Raw genomic sequence first — 8,179 nt, 5'->3', positions numbered from 1 at the left:
GCGGGGACTCAGTTGGGGTCTTGGAGAGGCACTTTGTTATAGCAAGAGTGTTTCATAAATGGTATCTGATATATTCAAGATTAATGCGGAATAAATACACGTTGCTTAGAAATAATTATTCATAGATCTAAAGTCAACAAGTCTTTTTCTTCTCTTGTAAAAATATATAATTTTTTTTCCAGAGGGAGGGGAACAACTTAAAATAAACCAGAAAATACCTTCATATTAATCATTCTTCTCATATACTTCAAATTTGAACTTAATGTCTTTCTCCTCCTGGACATCAGAGAGAACACCTGGGTATTCTAGCAGAAGTTTACATTTCTCCAAATCAATTTCTGGAAAAAAAAAAAAAAAGTGTCATTTTCAAAGTCCCGCATGATCCTTGTCACAAATAGTTTAAGATGGCCTGGGTGATTCATGGCTTCCTTATAAACAGAACTGCCACCAACTATCCAAATAATCTCTACTTTATTTGCTAATTCTGGTTGTTCTGTAAGTTTTAGGATATCATCCAGACTTCTGGCAAGAGAATGAGCTCCTTGTGGAGGTCCCTTGAGTTCTCTGCTGAGAACTAAATTAATTCTATCCTTTAAAGATCGATTCTTCTCAGGAATGGAGAACCGGATCTTCCTACACATAACACCAGATTCTAGTGAAGAGTTTGTGTCATTCTCTGGAAATACCTAAATTCATTCCTGAGCGGTGGCCAGGGCATCTGCCCGTTCTTGCCAATGCCCATGTTCTGGGACACAGCGACGATGCAGTTTAGCAAACGAACCATAACAGCAGCAGCGGTGAGCACCTCCGAACCCGCTGGCTACACCAGAACGCGCGGCCAAGATTGGCCTGAAGGTTTTTACTTTGAACCTGGAGGATGAGCAATGACATCTCTCCACCTCAAAGCTCGTCCTGAGCATTCACCTCCTGGGAGCGGGGGCAGCGCGGCAGCGCCACCTGGTGGTCCATGTACTTCCTTTTGCAGGTCACTCACAGCCCTGAGACCCTCCTCTCCTTTCCATGCACCCGGGATTTCTTCACTGGACACCAACCTGCGTCAACTTTCCTATAAAGCAAAAGAAGCGCACAGGGTTTGCTCATGGAGTCCCTGCACAAAGTGGCCGTGGTGGCTGCCATGGACACTGCATGGGCACAGCAACTGAGTCGCCGCCACTCACCAAGGCTGACTTGGCAGCTGCCACTGCTGAGGGCCCAGCCAACCAAAAGCAGCTATTTTTTGGGGGGCTGGAGAAATAAAACAGGAAATGGTAATTAAGAATAAAATAATATTATGATAGATAAATATGCCACTAAAGATATAGTAGCAGTTTAAATAATTTTGAGACTATGAACAAGATTATGTCAATGGGGAGAACTTATTACAAGTAGAGAAAGCTGGAGTATTGATGCTTCCCTCCTTGGTTGTCAGCTCCCTGTCCTGTGTGTGGGTGGAACGTACTCCAGTTGCTCTATAGCAAACGATAGTGGGGGGAGGAATGGTGTCATCGCCACCTTTGGCGAGATCCATGTCACCGTGTTCAGGGGAAGGGCCATGAACTCCCCATGCAGAGAGGAGGCTGTGGCTGTGAAGGTGCCTGTGGGAGAGGTGAGGAGCCGCTCCCTCTACACTGATGGCCAAGAGCCTGCAGACGGCGGGGAAGGCTTCCCCTCAGCTGTGTCCTATCAGGTTTTTCCAAGAGTCAAGGAGTAGACCTGCATATTGCCTCTGCTGATGTGAGCTGCACGCACACCTAGAAGTGAGGTCATCCCTGCTGGGGGTCCTGGGTCTGCTGGTTGTTCTGGGTGCTCAGAGGGAAGATGGGGAGGGGGCTTTGTGCAAAACAGTAACCATACTCTATAAATTATTTTTTCCTTAACCTTTGTGTCATAAAATAAAATGTAGGACTCCAGAAGGAAAAAGAAACGGTCTAAAATTTGTGTCCTTGAATAAAAAGTGAACACCCATTAACCACCAGGGATGGACGTTTGTGGAGCAAACCAGAAGCCCCATCATTTGGCCCAGCTCAGCAGTAAACTCTTTCCTCCCCCAAATGAAAATACATCCTGACTTTCACATCATCACTTCTTTGTTCTATTTTATATTTTTATCATCCAAAATTATAATTTAGTTTTACCTTTAGAAATATGCTTTTGTTCTTTTATTCTATAGATTCTTTCTTGAAATTTATATTGTGTGGTAGAGCTTCCGATAGTGTGCATTTTGCTGATTGCTCCCCAAGCCATTGTTTAATGTGTGTTTTTATTATCTGTATTGCCTCTAAATTGGTAATTGGCTATGGAGGTTAGCTTATATTCAGGCTTGGTTTCTTTGTCACTTGTACTTGTTTGATGGTGCTGTATTGTGTTCTTCCATCAAGAGGAAGAACCTGACATTAGTTTTTTGTTTTATTGTGTTGTTAATTGCCATTGCTGTTCAATGGTTAAATCCGTTAACTCATGATGGTTTGCAAAAGAGTTATTATAGTCTCGGTCTCTCATTCCTTCCTTATTTATCATCCGAATAATTTCTAAGTAAGAGATTCACGCTCCTCTACTGTTTGCTTAGTACTAGAAATTTGTTAACCAGAGACTAAGCCAAGCATCTACTCACCTATGACCCAGCAATAGCACTCTTAGTTATCAACCAGTAGAAATACTTGTATGTGTGTGCCAAAATATATGAAAATATTATTCATAGCAGCACGACTTGTAAAATCTGGATACAACACAATTGTCTATCAATAGTGAAAGGACAGGAAATATGAGCTATTTATAAAGTGGGAAACATATCAAGACCACATCTCAAAAGCAACAACAACAAAAAATCCACATTTGCTTGTGGTGATCTCCTGAGTCCATGAAATAAGTAGACATTGGGGCCTTAGCAATGCAGAGATAGGTGGAATCAAGACATATTCCTCTTGCATTCCACACATCACAGGCATAAAATACACATAAGAAGTGCTTTCCTTAACAAAAGAAAAAAAAGAGAGAGAGATAGCATATGGCTATGTGGCAGATTCTTTTATGAGAAGACCTTGAAAATACATAGCTGGCAAGTTAGACTGATACCATTAGCCCCAGGAAGCAGCAAATGGGTCTTGGCAGGAATAGATCCTCACCCTGGAGTGGGCTTTGTTCAGCTGGTGGAAGGTGTGTTACCAAACTAAATTGGGGTCCACTCACCTGGGGCAGTAAAAACAAACATCCACACTGAGACTGTAGTGGGAGAAAGGAGGGCATTTATGTGCAGGGCGCCGAACAAGGAGAATCGGGCAGCTCACGCTTAAGTCCCAACATTTTTGATGGCTCACAAACAAGGATTTTCAAAGGCCGGGGCAAATTTCAGGAAAGCATAGTTACAGGTAACATCATAAATCAATGCATAGAAGTGATACACTGCTTCGGCCTTAAAAGGTGGAAAATCCTCATGAGGGAGCTTACAGGTCTTAGGTAGATTTAAAGATGCTCTGATTTGTGATAGATAAGGAAGCAAAGCTTCCTTACACAGCTAGGAGAGTAGAGAGGAATATTCAGGTCTGGCCTGTGGCCTTGACTCTCTCCAGTCCCCTCAGGAAGAAATTTAGAACAAAGAACTGTGGTCAGAGTTCAGTCCTCAGTTTCCCCTTTATAAGGTCTCCCTGTCAGTGGATCTATTAGATGAGATCCCGTGTTTCTGAAAAACAACTCAGGGACATATGTTAAGATTTTTTAGTTTCTGTAGAGAATCAAACATCCTGTGACTCTAACTTCCTTGGCTATTGTTTTAAGCTATCATTACCTTCTTGTTTATAACGTCACTCACTTGCTTTTTAGGGCTGGCTAGATGCCTGGAATTTCTCTTGAAGGAACTGAAGGTTTTTCTTTATTTCCAGGTTGGGAGGCCCTGGCAGTCTTCTAAGAGAGGTCCCTGCTTTATCTCAGATGCAAATGCTCGGAGTGCTACAAAGAACTTGAATGGGAGGTACTGCAACCATGTGGACCACTGAGTCACATTTCTTTACACCGGAAAATGCACCTGCTCAAAATGTCCAACAATGGTCAGAGAGACATCCTCCTCAAAGGAAGAGTTCCATAGAGAATTAAAATAGCCAGTTGAAACATTGGGTGTATAAAGCAAGAGTGGGGAAACAAGCACGAAGGGTGGCCTTATACACCTTCATGAGTGTGCTCACACTTGACATGAGAACATCCTCTCTTTTCCTGGTGGATCAGGGGAAGGTGCTGGTGTGATCTACGCATATTCCTTCCCATGGTGGGAGGACACTGGAATGATGACTGTAATTCACCTCAACTTGCTTTTCTCATCCCTGATGCAGCGGTCCCAGGACTAGGGATGCAAATAGAGTCCAGAAACAGGAATTATTCCTAAGCAAGAAACTGTAAACATATTTTATGTCCTTTATGTAATAATTCCTAAGGGCCTGGAGAAGTAGGTTGTGCCTTCACTGCACCTGGCAAAGTTGGGGTTAACACTGAATGCAGCTGTATTGCCTGGGGTCAGATACCCACCCAGTTCTCTACCTGCATAACCCTACCCTCTATGAACTGGAATGGATGATGTGAGACAATTGCTAGAACAGTATTGGTCCCTGCAGTCCAAGCCAGCACAGCAGCAGAGCCTAATGTCCCTTCCAAAACTAGAAATGTTGGTATAAATGAAGAGAAAAAGAAATAGTAGCTGAGGGTAAATGAATGAACACATGGTTTGTGTAATGAGGAAAATTCAATGTTACCTGAACTATGTGAAAGAGGTATAAGCAAGAGATGATATTGTCTCTTAGCTCAATTTTACCAGATGCCTGAAGGGTGCAGCCATATGTTGCTGAGACTATTCCTATTTTTGGACTGCACTGGGATAATTGTTAATGACCAAACAGGATTCTAGTAATGTGCCAGGATCTTTTCACTGTTATGATTCTTCTGGCATAGGAGATCTGTGATTGGCCAGGCACAGTGGCTCACGCTTGTAATTCCGTCAGTTTGGGAAGCAATGGTGGGAACATCGTTTAAGGTCAGGATTTGAGACCAGCCTCTGCAAAATAGTGAGACCCATTCCTATAAAATATTTAAAAATTAGTTGGGCATGGTGGTGTGCACCTGTAATGCTATCTACTCAGGAGGCCGAGGCAGAAGGATGACTCGAGTCCAGGAATTCGAGGTTACAGTGAACTATGATTGTGCCACTGCATTCTACCCTGGGCAACAAAGCAAGAGATTAACTCTAAAATAAAATAATAAATATTATAAGAAGAGATAATGTGGTCAAAACCAGGGTGTGATCTGTGGTCCAATAAACATATTTGGTCTTTGTCCCTGTTTCCTGACAACCATGTTCTACAACATTTGCAAACTCCTCAGTGATAAACATGACTTCAATATGGCAATGAGATGACTGTGGGGCGAGGGGCTCCTAGATACCTTCAGAATGGGGGCCGGTTGCCAGAAACACGAAGTAGCAATTAAAGGATTGGAACTTTTAGCCCCATCCCTAAAGTCTGGGAAGGAAAGAGAGGCTCGAGGTTGAGTTCAGTCACACAATGGCCGGTGATTTAATTAATCTTGCCAAACAATGAAATTTCCTTAGAAACCTCTAGAGATTGGGTTTCGGAGAGCTTCCCAGTTGGTGAGCACATCCGTGTGTCCATGTGCTGGGAGGGTGGTGAACTCCATCTTCAAGGGGACAGAGGCTCCTGTGCTCAGAGCCCTTCCAGACCTTACCCTGTGCACCTCTTCATTTGGCTGCTCATTTGTATCCTTTATATTTGCTATGGTTTGGATGTTTCCCCAAAAAAGCATCTGTTGGATATTTCTTCCCGAATGCAACATTTTTAAGAAATAGGATCTTTGAGAGGTGATTGGACCATCAGAGCTCTGCCTTCATTAATGGATTAAGGCTCATCATAAAAGGACCTGAGGCTGTTAGTTTGACCTCCTTTTCCCCCTACCTCTCATCCTCTCTTGCCCTTTTGTTTTCTACCAGATACAGTCTCTTGATCTGGGAATTCCCATCTTCCACACCATGAATGAAACAAATTTCTGTTTGTTATAAGTTATCCAGTCTCAGGTGTTCTGCTATAGTGGCATAATTTAAACCAGGGGTCCCTAATCCCCGGGCTGCGGACTGGTACATATTTCTGGCCTGGTAGGAATCAGACCTCACAGCAGGAGTTGATCGGTGGGCGAGAGAGCATGAGCATGACCACCAGAGTTCCGTCTCCTGTCAGATCAGTGGCGGAATTAGAATCTCATAGAAGCACGAACCCTATTGTGAGCTCTGCATGCGAGAGATCCAGGTTGCATGCTCCTTATGAAACACTAATGCCTGGTCATCTGAGGTGCAACAGTTTCATCCAAAACCGTTTCCCTCTGCCTTCTGCCACCTCCACTGGTCCATGGAAAAACTGTCTTCTGTGAAACCGGTCTCGGGTGCCAAAATGGTGGGGCTTTAAGCTATAAAAATAAAAAAACTGAAATACTGACTGTGAAGGGAAAGTAAAATTTCAGGACTCCAAATTCACTATACCAAAGGGAAAAGTTAAGTTTGGAGACTGAGTGATGGAAAAACTGCCTTTCTTTTGTTCCTAAACAAATAACTGCAAAGATAGAAGACCCCATATCTCCCCAGGTGGCCTCCCTCACAAACTGCTCACAAGATAATTCCTTGTAGGCCCCAACATCTTTACTCTAAAATGGAGTTTTGTTGAATTTCCCCCTGACAGTGTAAATTAACAGCTTATCTTCACAGGTACAAGACAAAGACAAGACTAGACATCATCCCTTCACCTACCCGGTGACTTTTCTACCCAACATTTACTTTATCTTATGTAAAATGCAGATTTACTGAGCACGAGATGAATGCATAGTTGACTGTTTTTTTCCTCTCCTGGCTGCTCTTTCCCCTATAATATTTCAGTCCTCAAAACCCTGTTAGGAAAAAGCATGGACCACAGATGCTACAATGATTTGTGTCTCTGTTTCCAAGGTGCATCTTCAGCTCGGCAAAATCAACTTCTAAACTGACTGAGACCTGTCTCAGACGTTTTTTGGTTTACATGACTATAGCAACTTCCTGAGTTATTTGACTCACTTTAAGAATTATCAGTCCTTGGGAGGTGAGAGATCCCTGACTTTGCAGCCATGATAGACAGAAGTGCAGGTAACCTGGGACCCGATACTTGGGACTTGCATTTGAAGTGAGGACAGACTTGTGAGACTGAGCCCTTAAACCTGTGGAGCCCGAGGTGAACTCCAGGTAGTTAGTGTCAGAATAGAGTCAAACTCTAGGACTCCCAGCTGCTGTTGGAGAATCAGAAATTTGGGTGGAGGAAAACCCCATCACCATCCCACAGAGAGAAACTTAGAGTAAGAGTAAGCAAGTACACCTCTATCTTTTTGGTCCCAGAGGAAAAGATAAACAAAATGTAAGTATTTACTTCACGTCCCTAATCTGTTAAACACAGGTTACTACCAGCTGTTCATTGTCCAGACGTGGAATGGTCCTACCTCTAATCTAGAAGTTAGGATTTTTTAGGCCTTTGAGGGTGTCACATAAAAACTAATAAATGTTAGAGATTCTCTCCCCAGAGATATTTCCACACACAAGAAAATATAGATATTAATATAAAACATTGGTGTGGACCCAGAACCTCTGAGGTCTTACAAACCTGGGTGTTTTAATCCTAGTAAGAGACAATGCTGAGGGGAGATATTTGAATAATCATTTCATCATCACACAATGCCACTCCAATAATCTAGACTATAAACTGGGAAAGACAAAAACTTGATGTAATAATCTATCCTCAAAGGAATGAGTGGAAATATGTTATTTATTAGTCTTGGCTCATTCAGCCACTCTGCGTGCCTACCAGGTACCAGATAAAGTTCTCTTCCTGGATCACTGCTCCAATAATTAAAATTTGTCACTTTTCGCCACCCCTCACACTCCAGCACTTGAACCCTCTTACTACATCAGAATTCCACACTGTCAATGAACAGAGTCAAACTCGGTAGCATATTTGAAAAGATCAATTCTGAGCCAAAAATGAGGGACCACGGCCCATGATGCAGTCCTCAGGAGACCCTGAGAACATGTGCTCAAGGTGGTTGGGGCACAGGTTGGTGTTATACATTTTAGGAACATATGAGACATCAATCAAATACATTTAAGCTATACATT

General features: G+C 42.8%; 1 pseudogene; it reads right to left on the bottom strand.

The window, feature by feature from the left end:
• Positions 1 to 225: 225 nt before the first annotated feature.
• Positions 226 to 784, bottom strand: LOC102142212 (dihydrofolate reductase pseudogene; annotated as a pseudogene).
• Positions 785 to 8,179: the final 7,395 nt, after the last annotated feature.

This window comes from Macaca fascicularis, chromosome 4 (assembly GCF_037993035.2).
Source record: "Macaca fascicularis isolate 582-1 chromosome 4, T2T-MFA8v1.1".
NCBI classification, from domain to species: Eukaryota; Metazoa; Chordata; class Mammalia; order Primates; family Cercopithecidae; genus Macaca; species Macaca fascicularis.
Note: the sequence above shows the minus strand (reverse complement) of the source record. Positions and strands in the feature narration are given on the sequence as shown.